Source organism: Poecilia latipinna, unplaced genomic scaffold (assembly GCF_001443285.1).
Source record: "Poecilia latipinna isolate Pla-1442-1.1 unplaced genomic scaffold, P_latipinna-1.0 Scaffold3101, whole genome shotgun sequence".
Classification (NCBI taxonomy): Eukaryota; Metazoa; Chordata; class Actinopteri; order Cyprinodontiformes; family Poeciliidae; genus Poecilia; species Poecilia latipinna.
Genome location: NW_015115717.1, coordinates 19,660 through 33,902, shown reverse-complemented (window position 1 = coordinate 33,902; position 14,243 = coordinate 19,660). Strand labels below are relative to the sequence as shown.

The 14,243-nt window shown below is 37.5% G+C and overlaps 1 long non-coding RNA gene across 1 annotated transcript in view; it reads left to right on the top strand.

Moving 5' to 3' along the window:
• Window positions 1-6,389, top strand: part of LOC106940125 (uncharacterized) — a 31,242-nt gene extending 24,853 nt beyond the window's left edge. The window contains exon 5 of the long non-coding RNA XR_001423007.1: window positions 5,819-6,389. This is a non-coding gene — a long non-coding RNA (uncharacterized LOC106940125). The remainder of the gene's footprint in view (window positions 1-5,818) is intronic.
• The last annotated feature ends 7,854 nt before the right edge of the window (window positions 6,390-14,243 follow it).

Below are 14,243 nucleotides of genomic sequence, written 5' to 3'. Positions count from 1 at the left end.
CTGAGTTGCTAATGATTGAGTACGACTTTCTTTCCTGGTCGTGCTGCTGTAGGACTGAATAAATTGTGGCTGTAAATAAATTTGTTTTGATGACAGAAACTGTAACGAGATGTTCTCTTAAACTCATTAGCAGCATAACTGATTTTTTTCTACTTAGTTACAAAAAAACATGACAGGACAAATTCTTGTCAAGTTTTCTTCCTAAATTGACAGTTTTGTTGCCATGAACCAGCTTTTAGTGCAACTAGTCAATATAATCACGTGTTTAATGCAGTTCATGAGTGTTTAATGTCGATATGCAGCGGCCATTTTTAATACATGAATGGATTTGTGTTGCAGTTTTAAACTTCAGTTATTTAAATTTAATAATTTTTTTATTCCCTTGTAGATTTTGACAGTAATTTGAGTTTCTCCTTTTGTCCTTTAGTCCTGGAAATGGCCTTCAGGTGACAGAAGACTGACTTTGTAACTGTCTTTATGTGACTCTGAAGGTTCAGGTCAACCAGATTTCAGGCCTGATTTCTAGCTTCCAGATCTATTTACTGACACTGATTTATGATATTATCCTTGCAGAATTAAAAATGTATTTTTCTCTGTTTTCCGTTACACATTCACTTTTCGTTTAAAAACCTCATGATTTTAATAAAAACCTGTAATTTCCTGATTCTCACTCATAATTATGTCTGTTGTGTCTGGAAGCTGTTCATTAAGCAGCAGATGGTGGAAACGACTCCGTTTACTGCTGATCCTCTTTATTCCTCTGTTTACACTGTAAAACACGACGCTGAGCGAAATATTCCAATCTGGACAGGACAAGTGGAGTTATCCGATGGAAAATGTGCGCTCTGCTGCTCTGTGGGATATTATCCTGTAAGGCCTGCTGCTCCTCAGAAAATGCTTATGCCCTCTGATTTAAAAATAAAACATGTCAGCCTGGCTGCGCCACATCGGGTCCAAACCCAGGCGCTGTGAGTCAGCAGATTAAGGAAGTTTCTAAGCTTCCAGAAACTCCTGCAAACACCCCAAACAGAGTTTTACAAGCGGCTGTGTGTACACAACTGTGGCTTTGCTTTCAATAAAGTTTCCAACTGCTTCTGCATGAATGATGTGGCATGTTTACTCCTCGCCCTCCCTCACGGTGACACATGGCTACAAACCCACAGCTCCACCTTATTAGACAGGAATCCGGCTGCACTGAGGTAAAAAAACAAAAACAATATTCCTCTTTGGTTTGATCAAATATGAGCGAGGCGGAGCCGGCTTCAGTAGCTGCAGGGGAGTAATAAAAGTAAAAATGTCTGGGGAGATTGATTCCTGTGTACAGGGTGGTGTGTGTATGTTTGTGCCAACTGGAGGTGGTAGTGGTGGGGGGTTGACTCAGAAAAATCCCACTCTGCGGTTTCCTGGTGTTTAGTCTCAGAGGAAGACAGGAGGGGGAAAAGGATCCATTCACTCCTACTGTTCTGCTGCTGGAGTAATTTGGAGCGTGCCAGAACCTCTGAACGGTGTGAAGACGCTTGTTCTCGCTGTAATGGAAGCAGTGATAAACGGATGGAGTCAGTTACCGCTTTATTTATTGGAACAAACACTGGAGGAAACAGTTTATACGTTTTTACCTCAGAAAACTAAAATCTCGCCGCCATCTGGCTGCATTTACCGTCTGCTGCCGTCGGCCCACTTCTCCTTCAGTACTCTTACCCAGTTCTGATCACCGCTCTCATGATCACTACCTGCGTTTTCATTACAAATATAGGAACATTTCTGTCTATATTCTCGTCATGTAAAGATCCCTTTAATTTTGCAATCGGAAATTCAATTAAAATCATGTGGTTAAGCTTGTTCTCTTAAGTGATTAAACATCATGGCAGCGACAGATGCAAACAGATGTAAACAAGATTTTCATGCCGATTTCTCCCTTAAGGACCCTCAGATATCAGGATGACTCTTCAGGTCGGATATAGCTGGAAGAACGTCGGGACCACTCTGATCTAACATCTGGGATATTCATCGTAGCGTGTGGTTTCCCTAAGGAGGATGAGGAAAGATGCTCCGGTTTGACTGGGGAGCAAAGCTGCAACATTTGTTACATTTTCAGCTGCTTCGGTTTGCTTTCACACTGCTCTGGAAAAGACTGTTATTGTTTACACATTATGCAAAAAGGAGTTGGCCTTTAACCAAATCTATTCAAGCCGTCTGAAACCTACTGCAGCAAACACGCACATCCCCAACACCGACATCAGTAAACGTGTCAAATGATCCAAACCCTTTGGAAGAGCTGTTCCCCTCCTCACCTGTGGGGGCGCTGCACCAAGAACCACTGAAGACACTGAGCTCAACTTCCTTCTTCACAAAATTTAAACAAAAATGAAGTCAGGTTTTAGCGATTGTAGGATTTCTCCTTCATCGGACTAAACCGAACTGGTGTGAATGCAGCTTCAGAAAACGAAAACGGAGAGAAATCCAAAATACACAGAAAACAAAACAACTGCCAGGAAGTCCGGTGGATGTTGAAGACGTCTCTGTTACTATAATCCTCTAACCGTCGGCCATGTTTGTTTACTCTGAACTCACGTTTTGATGGATGTGAATGAATGAAATCAGGTTGTGTGTGTTGCTCCTCCACACTGTAAAACCAAACCTGTTGTACCAGGTGATCTGATCTCCAGGTAGGTAGTAACCAGTTACTTTTACTCAATTCCATTTACTTTAGTAACTTTTGAGAGAAGATGTTTAAAAAATGAAAACCTTTGTACTATGCTGTACTTTGTGTAATTTATTAATATGAAGTATTTCTGCTCTTACTTGAGTAAATTTCTGGATTTTCTACCCACTGAATGAAAAACAAACATATTTTAACCAAAAATTCAGCAGACAGACATTTTTGTTAAAGTTTTATAAATTTTTCACTGGAAGAAACTGAGTTGGAAAAATTTTGTTTTGCCTGATTTTATTTTTTGTTATGTGAATTATTGTCATTTTGGTCCTTAAACAACCAAAATCTCCACTCAGCGTTATATTTTGGTCCGTCTGATGATGTAATTTTTAAATAATTTGATCAGTTACTCAGCAGACTTTTTAGTAAATACGTTTTTACTTTTAACAGTAAAGCCGTGTTGAAGTAGAGCTGCTGGTAGTCCGCCCGCCGCTGCTGGTCGCTCAGATTTTGGGAATTGGGCGACAGAAGAGGCCAAACTCAATCTGACAAATTCTCCTTCTGACCTTCATAATCCAAATCTCCTGGCCTCTTTTATTCATAGAAATGAGATAAAAATGATCCCTAAGCACCAAATTTTACATAAAAATCAGCAACAACTTGGCAATTGAACAAAACCAGTCAATAGTATCCAGATTATTTCTGGTGAATCTCCCTCTTCCTCAGTGTTAATTCTCTATTAACCTCAATTGGAGCCAATGATAATAATGAGTTTGGTTCATTAATTAGTGTGGCTGTAGCCTGATGTGTATCCATGTGGGGACCTATTCATAGAAACTCCATCTCCACAGATTTGGAGCCTAATAACTCACCTCATTTCACAGGTAGGGAAGATATTTTCAGAGTCTTCCTGGTTAACGTTCGTGTTGCAGTCTGTCTGTCGTCCTCCTCATTACTTATCAAAGTCATCTGTGACCTAGTTAAAGTTTCCACTTGGAAGTCTCTGGTGTTTTTGTGTGACCAGGTTTTATCCTGTTAAACTGGATTTAAAGTGTTTTTCCAGGTTGGAAGGATCTTTAAAAGCAAGAATTGGATGAACATCATAGAATTATTAATCAATCTGAGAAAATAAACATTGATCAGATTCAGAAACTATTTTCCAGTTACTCTTGAGAGTTTTGTATTTTTGTAACAGAATAATAATATCTCCCTTTAACTTCATTAATCAGGGTTGGAACCGGTGCTTGAAATCCTTGAAAATCTTGAATTTGGATTCCATGTTCTCAAGGTTTGGAAAGAGCTTCACATTCAAACTGCAGTCTTTTGGTACCGTAAAATCTAACGTTTGATTAGAAACCTGAATTTGGAAAACGTTATTTACAGTTGGGACCAGATGGTTACAAACCCCCAATGAAAAAATACAGACTTTTTTTTTTACCTCACTGGTAAATTTATCTGAATTTAAATCAGACAAAATGTTTCTTTTTTTTGAGTTATTTATATTTGCTAAATGCTGGAAAACGTAACAAAAACATTTATTTAATTTTTGAATATTTATTATTCCTATTTTATTTATTATTCCTATTTTCTCACTATCTTATTAATATGTGTAATTGAAATAAAGGTTGGCTTATGTTTTATACGTTAAACTTTATTGAAATTGGTGGATTTTATTTATTTAAACATGAAATTTTGTTTTTTATTTTACCTGCTGCAGAATATACATAAGGCATTATTAATAAAAGTAATAAATGATATAACAATGAATTGAAACTGTCTTTTATGGTTAATTTATGTTGTTTTAATCTCCAAAGTTTGAAAAGTTACCTTGAAAGTATTTGAAAAGCGATTGGATTTTGCTGTGGAGCAGATTGTGCAAACCCTGACATTAATTATTAGAGAGCAGAAACTAAAACATCCAGATCCTCGACTTTATTCCTCTTCATTTCCATCAATCGTTTGAACAACAAACAGCAAATATCAGGAATATGGAGATGAATTCTGCTAACTGGAGGTAAATCGAAAACCTTTAGAGGTTTGACCCTCCGTTGCTTCCATACCAAGACGCTTTCTGCTGCAGCGGCGATTCGTCTTATTGCTGTAAACATTCAGTCTGCAGATGAACTTTGACAGAAACGACAGTTAAACCGCAGAGCAGCAGAAACGTTGCATAACGCCAGCAGCTGGTTTCACTTCACTGCAACTCTGGTTTCCCCCTTTAAACATAACCTGGTTTATTTTTCCTCATCAGGAAATTTTCCTTTTTATTTCATGTTATTTCAGTTTTTCACATGCAGAACTGTCACAAAGCACCACATGGGAAAGTAATGAAATAACTAATAAAATGTCAAAACAGCTAAAAAATAAGGCTAAAATAAACATTCAACAGAAAAGCTGTTTATTTTTTTAGTCTTTTATTTAATTAAAATAATTATCTTAATCTCTTCAATAATGAATGTTGAGCTTTTTCAATTAAAAAGCTCAACTTTTGAGTTTCTTCATTGTTATTATGAAGACACTTAATTTGTTTAATTATTTAATTTATTATATTCGCTAATTTACATTTATTTACCTTTGACTGCAGATGAAAACGCCATAATATTTTATGTTTTTGTTCATTTTGAGTTTCCTTTTTTATTATTGTTAAACTTAAATATTTTTATTATTTTAATTTAATTACTATAACAATGTAATATTTAATATTTTTAATAATTTTATTGTCATTTTTGTCATGAATAAACAATTTGCTTAAATTTCTTAAATATTTTATATCTTAGTATTTGTTACTTTGGCTCTTATGAAAACTGTCCCTGTAAAACCCAGCAGAGGATGGAGGTTAAAATGTTAAATGTTTATAGACGTGACGATGCCTGAAGGTTGTTCCAGAGAAACTGTCATCTATAATTGATTAAGTATCGATTTGTGAAAGTCGAACAAAAGAAAGTCCTTGATGAATCTTCAGCTGCGGTATGATTTCATCTCAGAGGATTTTAAAAACCTCATGAACATTTCAGATGTGTGAGATGTGAAGGTGAATAAAAACCAAGACAACACGTTTTCTGAACACTGGAGTAACTTCAGCTGATTGATTACTAAGAATAATTTTTGTTTTTGGCGTTAACAGGACGTTTGCAACAAACTGATCAGGTTTCCTTGTGTCTGCAGCTCCTCTGGGTTCAGATAAAACAGAAAACCTCCCTGCCCGTCGTGTCGTCTGTCTGCGTCCCTGTCGCTCTCCTGCAGGACCAGCTGACGTCCAGGAGCCGCCGCTTTGGCCCCGCCGCTCCTCCTCAGCAGCCGGCCGCCGACTGATGGCTGCCTAACGTGTTTTAGGTGGCCGCTCATGTGCCTGCTGGGCAAACCGGCCGAGTCGACAGCGAGTGTTAACAAGCTGGAAACAGACACCGAGTGAAGCCTGACTGCAGAGAAAGGAGAAACACAAACAGAGAAATAAAATGTTTAAACACTGAGGACTGAAATGTTTGGTGGAGGAACTGAAGTTTCTTTCAAGGAAGGAATTAGTTTGTTTTGGGTTTTCTGCATTGTTGATGTAACCTGGAAATGTTTTAACAATCTGTCCACAGAAACCAAAATTTTTACTTTTATAAAATAAAATATATTTCTCTATCAAGGTATATTGAAGTATTGAGTCGGTAAATTAGTAATATAGGTTTTTTATTTGTTATCTTTATATCTATACACTTTGCCTGTTTAAAAATGGATGGTTGATGTTTTTTCAAACTATTCTTTTTTCCTTATGTCAAAACTTTACATGTTAATTTTAAACTGAATTACTGCAGCAAACAAAATTTTTTTTTGCTTATTTTGTAGTCATTTTATCTAATTCTGTCTTTTTTCTGTTTTCACAGAAAATAATGGTTATTTAGAATTAGTTTTTTTTAAATATGCTAATACATTTTTAATAGGTTTCATTTTTATGATTTTGTAATAGATTTCCAGGTGTTGAATTCTTCCAAATCATTTAATTTTTTTACAATTACTGCAGTATTAAGAAACTGTTTAAAGAAAATTTTAGAAATCATATAAACACAGTAGTTTCAGAATCTGTAGTGAAATCATTTGTAAAAGGCTTGAATTATTTTATTTTATTTTTTTACTTGCTGTGACAGGTTGGATGATTTAATTCAAACCAAACGGTAACAAACCTGCAGAAGATAAATAAGTTTTTCTCAGGATCAGGTGAAATCCTTTGTTTGTGGAGGGATGAGGAGATTTGGAGTTAAATTTACAGAATCCCTCTGAGCATATTCAGTCATTATCTCTGTCATTCATTGACCAGATGGGCAAACTGGGAACACTGGGCTGCCTGATGGAGGTAAACAAAGGGAAGTGGGAGCCTCGTTTGGCTCTTATTTGATGTTTCTCATCTTTAAAGCGTAATAATGTGAGTCATTATCTCGTCTAACTGAACAGTATCTGCTTGTACTTGCCCAAACCTCGGAGCTGTTGACACCATTTAAACTGCAGTAATCATGAGAAAACATAAACCTCATTATCACACAGCTTATCACACAGATGTGTGTTTTCTGCTGATTTACTGCGCCACTTTGACTTTTTGTTTATGTTGGACCATAAAAAGGATCACAGTGATTTACCAACCACTTCCACAGACCTTCAGTCTCTGCTGCTACATATGGATATAAACTATTAACATATTCGTATTTGAAGGCCTGCTGTAGCAGCGTAACATTGGTGACACGTGCAGTTGGTGTGTGTGTGTGTGCGTGTGTGTGTGTGTGTGTAATCTGTTGTGCCTTCTTGTCGGGGCTTGCAGGAGAATGAATGATTAATCTGAACCACTTTGTGGGTAATTTAGATGTCAGCCTCTCATCCTGTGCTAACTGGATTGTGTGAAAAAGCAGCCGTCCTTTTCACCGGTCCTTTCGTCTTTAATGTGGACCGGTACAGCCAGCAGAATCGCTCCGATGTGTTTCTCAGCGTCTGTGTTGATTTATTGGCAACGAGCGTGGCGCAACGAGGAAGAGAGGCAACCTGCCAGGGAGTCAACAGCCACACTTCTGTAAAAACAAAAAAACTGAATATTAAAACCTGGAAAACTGACAATCTTCAGACATATCTTCTTAAGCTGTTTTGATATGGGCAGTTGCCTAGGGCGGTATCAAAAAGGGGGGAGGCACACAAGAGCTTAAAAATAAAAATGCACAGTGGAGTAAATTTTCCTTAGCTGCTGTTGAGTGCTGGGATATTATATTACCTGGTTTCTGCTACAAAAACATCAGATAATTGTTTGCATTTTAATTGGTTGGAATGGCACCATTCCTGAAAAAACCATAATTTAGTGCATATTTTTGTTTCAAGCGTATAAAGTTAAGCGTAGTGATTAATTGTGTCTAGGGTGTGACTAATCTATCTACAAAAACACAAAATCCTTATTTTTATCTATTTCTTAAAGCAAATATCTTCCACTTCAAATAAGACAAAGCTGACATATAAGTAACTTTTTAGTAAGAAATTGAGCTTTTATTGACTAAAAATATGTTTTTACATTGATGAAAAGTTTCATTTTCAAGTTAAACCACCTTCGGATGTTTTCCAGTGTAGATATATTAAACTTCCTGACGTTTGCCTGCATCTTGTTTTGCTTAAAGATCTTCTGCGTTGAGGTGAAAGCCGGGATGCAGACGGAGCGGCCGGGTTGAGGAATAAACCTTTTCATTTCAGCTCCACTGATCTCTTATCGATCTGCTGCTCTGTGCTTTCCAGTTATGAACAAGAGTCCCTGATAAACTCCCTCACTTGGGACAGTCTGTCTTTCCCAACACGGAGGTGGCAGGGATTGATCCGAAGCCAGGATTCACTTCATCTGGGAACGCAGAGCGGAGAGGAAGATCATTTTCCAACACGACTCGGTGGATCGGACTGAAACGTCAATGAGAATCTCTGGGATGTAATGAAGTTTTCCAAGAATCGATACCAGATAAGAAAAACGACGCGACTGGAGATGGAAATAAAACTTCAATTGCGTCAGTTATTCAAAATAATGTCTTTAAAAAACTCAGAGCAGCTTTTTATGTGACAAAATCTCCAACGAAGCAGAAGGAAATGATAGAAACATGGTGAACACTGCAAAAACACAAAATATTACCAAGTGTTTTTATCTTCCAGAGCAAATACCTGAAATAAGACAAAACTAACTTAGAAAAAACTTTTCAGCAGGAAATATGAGCTTCTTTTAAGTCAATTAGTCTGACAATGTTTTTGATGAAAAATGTTACAATAAGTAATTAATCAATTAATCACAGAGCTCAGTAATTTCCATTCTGATGATTAATATTTGCTGAAGGGTCATTTTGGTTGGAGAGACTTCATAATTTGTTTCCTTAATGGTTGTGGTTGTTTGTGCTTTTATTTGTTTTATTTATTATTTTGGTGTTTTTTTTTTCCTGGTAATTTTCACAAAGTTAAAGTTTATGTATGTTTGAGAGTGAATTAGCATTATAATACCATGAAAATTGTATTAACTTGAAACAAGCTGCTGTGTCTTGATGAATAGTTACTTGTAAGTTAATTTGCTCTTATTTCACTAAAATATTTTCCACTAGAAGATTCTTGGTAACATTTTGTATTTTTGCAGGAGAGGACAGACAAACAGGGTCAGGAGGATTTTCTATGTAAAAAGTGAAAAGATAAGAAACAATATGAACATTATTTTACTACACAGTTTAAATAAAAAGGTTTTTCTTCCCTTTCTGAAACTAAGTTACTTCAAATCTATTTCATATTTGCACCAGAAACTGGACCAAAAACACTCGGTAACATTTGGTGTTTTTGCAGAGTTTTTAAGAATCGACTTAAAAACGAGTTTCTATAACCTCCTTAAAAGTTACAGGTCAGTTAGTTTTGTCTTGTTTCGAGTGTCTTATTTCATTTTTCCACTAGAAAATCAAGAAAAACTTGATAAGATTTGATGGTTTTTGCAGTGTAGTACGGCAAACTCCCGCACATGCGCACATGAATCTTTAAAGTTATTTTATTTCTTTTTTTTTAACTAACACAGCCGGTCGGTGCCTGGCTGTTTTCCTTCGGGGTGTCTGTTATCTGCCCCGCCGCTCCGACCAGAGAGCCGGAAACGCTCCTCACCTCCTGCCCCGTGAATCTCTATCTACCCCGGCTCAGAGCTGGTGTGAAAATATTTTAACCTGTGCGAGAAAACAAGGTTACAGAAAGGCGGGCCGCAGGATGGGCCCCAGTTGTTCTTCAGGCCCAGAAGAACAATGTGGCTGTGGCCTCGTGTGAAAACGGATCTGCCTGCAGGACTGGGGAGCAAAAGGACAATGTGTTTGGTGGCTGCATGTGTGCGTGCATGTTGTGCAGTATTAGATTAAAGTAGGCGAGAGAGAGACGAGATAAGGCACAGTCAGAAAACATCAGGCAGCAGTGACACTGACTGGGCCTGACAGCACAGAGAGAGCAGAATAAAATAAGCTGGAGTAGGAGAGAGGAAGGAGGTTATTTTATCTGTCAGACAGACAGAAATGTCAAACCATCGGGTAGAGTGGGGAAGGCAAGAAAGAGCCAGAGACGGGTTGAAGTTAGAGATAAGTGCGATGCTGAAGTGACGTGCTGAGGGGGAAAGGGCAGAGGAGAAAACGAAGCCATACCTGGATCTGACAGCAGCAGCGCAGATGGAGCTGCTGCACAAACAGATGCAGCTGTACACACCTGGAGTCATTTCACGTCACGTTACCGGAAGGTTTGGATCGACTTTCCAGAAGCAACCTGTGAAATTTAGTTGGAACTAGAAAGAATATTCAGGATGTTGAATATGTGATTGTTTGCACACAATCAAATTATTAAGTTTTGTGCAAAAACATGTAAATATTTCAGGTTTTTGCCAACATTTTTTTGGTGTCTGAAAAATAAGCCATTTCAAAACTTCTTGATTGTAAAGTCACAACCGACAGGCATTCTACTGTTACCTAGCAACCAAAGTGGAACTCCAGCACGATTGGTCAGCTGGTTTTATCGCTGTATTTTAATTTTTTTTATTTTTTTACTGCTGTATGCGCTGTAGAGGGATTATCAGTTGACGACACGTTGCGTCAGCAGCCGCTCTGCTGCGCGTCGCCTTCAGAATGCAGGCAGGAACACATTATTTTAACTACTTAAACTATTTACAATGAGAATAATAAAATCATTTAGATCTTACAGCCCACGGAGATCGCCTCTCTTCGTCCGGCGTAACTCCGGCATGAAGCTTTGCGGCGTCTTCAGCAGTCATAGGTTTTATTTTTAGCACATCATCTCTGTACTTCACACTGACTTGTGTTTAACCTGCTCCATTTATAATTTCTGAAGGATTAGCTTATTACTTGCCCTGATGTATGCAGCTACAAGTTCATTTTCCTTCTAATTGTGACCAAAATAGAAAGAAATTATTTGATTTTATTTGTCCTGTGTTTGCTAAATATGGATTTTATTTTTTTATCCAATGCTTATGCCATTTCTCTTGTCATTTAGCGACTCACCTGCATTCAATGCTTACGGGTTGCTAAAAATATAAATTTAGTAGCTTAACTTATTTTATCACACGGTGATAAACAGTTGTAGCATGCTAACAACATGCTAGCTAATGCTAAAACATCAAGATAAATTTAGGTAACTACAACTGTGCAGCTTGACTGCAGAAAGAGTCGGATGGCCTACGCCATCCGCTTTGTTTGCAAACAAATAACCACTCTGTACAATGGCTGCTGGAAAAGACAAGTGTTTTGTTGTAGAATCACCATCCAGAAACCAGTTGCTGCATTGCTGTTGGTTGATCAGGAAACTTTAGGAGCTTTTTTAAAGTCTTTGTTTTGAAAACCTCCAAATAAAGTCGACCCAATCAGACGTCTGGATCCCCTCAACAATCACGATGGATCAGTGGTTCCACTTTAAGCTCCTCCTTTATGATGGAGGTCTTCACTTCTCAACGTTATTTTCAGCTGCCTGTGTTTGAGATCTTGTTCTTTTGGAGATGTTCAGAGTCTCCTGACCATTAGTGAGGGTTTCAGCGCAGATGGTTCAGGAAATCAAAAGTGTTTCCTTCCTCCTTCACCACAGCAGACTGGAGCAGCTTCCTCATTACTGCAGATGAAACCTCGATCTGTCTGGCTTCGCTTTATCGCAACACAACAAGATACTTGAACTCCTCAGCCACAGGCAATGGTTTTCATTTGAGCAAAGCAAAACTCTTGGCACATGAATGATGCTGTCCGCAAACTGACAGTTCTTTCAAATTTAAAAGTAAAATTTGGTTTTAAATTAAGATTCTGAGTCATTTTTGTCTATTTCAACAAAAGACCCTAAACAATGGTTTAAGTCTAACTAATTTTTATTATGTTTTCACTCAACTAAACTTAGTGCTTTGTTTTTCGCCCTCGTCTTCATTTTAGCTGAGCATTTATTTAAAACACTGAAATACTGTACAGAATCTCTTCATGCGTTGTTTTACTCTCTCAAGTTTTGTTTAACTCACCATCACAAACTGTAAACAAAGCAGAGAGTATTTTTCCAAGACAGTGTGTAGGTGTGAAGTTTCAAAACAGTTTCCGGAAGAAAGAAGAGCCGGTATGCGGGTCATTTGTCATCGTCAGACACCAACAGACACTGTTTCCATAAGGATAGACAAAAGAATTCCTCCCTAAGATCATTATAAAGCCATTGAGGGAAACCTGGTGACGATGTGTTGCAACATGCGCGCCTCTCTTCCTGCCTCCTGGACAGAACCAGCGCTGGGAACCAGGAAATCATGTCCACTCAGCACTTCTGTTAGTGGAAAAAGAGACAACAGGCGTGCCAATCATTTGGTCATTAAGGCCAATCTGTGGGAAAGATGAGTGTCTGAGGCCTCACACTACTGCTGCACATGTGTTTCTGAGGCCTCACACTACTGCTGCACATGTGTTTCTGAGGCCTCACATTACTGCTGCACATGTGCTGTTTTTGTTTAACCACTGTAATCCCCAATAGCTTAAAAAAGTTTGGTAAAACTGGATTAGAACTTTTTTTTTAAACTTGGACATTAAAATAAGTTAATGGAGGAATCCAGGACTTCATTTTACTTTGACAAAAGAAGTAATTTCAGCTGTAGGATGGAGGAAAAGGAAAAGGTCGCACCGGTTTGGTTGTGGGTTTAAAATTGAGGCTCTGAAGCTCAGTTTGTTAAACCTCATTCTGCTTCAAATTGTCTCGTTTTGGTTGATTTTTAGGCATAAAATGTCCTCATTTTAAAGAAAAACAAACAATCCAACATGCAGCTGAACATCCTCAGAAAGATATAAACTGCTTTTTGAGGGTATTGAAACTAATAAAATACTAAGTTACCAGTGTACTTGGTTACTGCAGATTTTTCAGGTATCTGCACCTTACTTGAGTATTTATCTTTCTGGTGACTTTTTACTTTTATTTTCTACATTTTAAGAGAAATATCTGTACTCTCTACTCCTTATATTTTCAGGCATGGCTCGTTAATAACAGTAAAAAGCCACAGGTTGCACAAAAAAACATGTAATAGTGCCAGTAATTCTCCATTCAGTTGGATGCAACTGGACCGTATCAGTGTTTTTTATTTCTATACCAACACAGATGTTACCAGCAAAAGAGGAAAAGTAATGTTTTGTTTGAGTAGAACTTTAAGTATTTCAGTCACTTTGTATTCTTGAAGGTAAAAATTAGTTCAAAACTTGCACATTTTTACTTTTACTTGGTTAAAACACTTTATCTTGTACTTTTACTGGAGCATTTTTTCATAAAAGTATCTGTACTTCTTCTGAAGTGGAAAATGTAAGGATGTGAGAAAACATGGAAACTTTGTTCAGAATGGAAAACTGGAGTCAAATGGACTTCATTTGTGTTCAGTCAGCCTTTTAAAATGGTTTGTAAGAAAACTGTAGGTATTTTAGCAGAGAAAGGTGAAAGGAGGACAGAGTGTGAAATTGGTTTTCATGTATGAAATGTAAATGTAAAGATGAAACTGTTGGTGCCTAAATGGAAAAAATTTAATTATTTTGTTATTTTGTGTCCCTCAGAATAATTTGTGTGGCTGAAATTTAAGAATTCATCACTTCATCAAATGGAGCTGATGCAGATGGAAACGTTTCATAAAGTATTTAGATCTTCCTAAATAGAAAACATAAGAAACACAAAGAGCTTTCCTTTTATTAGCCATGGTTTTGATTAGTTTTATTTTTAATCCAAAACATTTAGTGCCTTTTTACCCTAAAACTGGTCACACCCATTTATTGGACTTCATTGTTTTTGCAGATGAGACCAAAGCATGTTTACTGGAGCAGTGAAACCAGAGCAAATAAAAGTTAGAAATGTGCCAACGTGGGCTTCGGGTAACCGTCATAAAGTCCTGATGTGAGTCAGTTTATTTGGTAAACAGCAGAAACTACAAAAACTACAACTGTGAAGGTTTGGGGGATTTTGTCAAGAAGTATGTTTGCTGGAGGAAAAGTTAACTGGGGCAATTTTAGCTCCTTGTTATTTGAAATGTCAGGATATTTTTAGTCTTGGTTGAAGGCAGACGTGGGCAGAGTAACTAAAATTATACTTAAGTAAG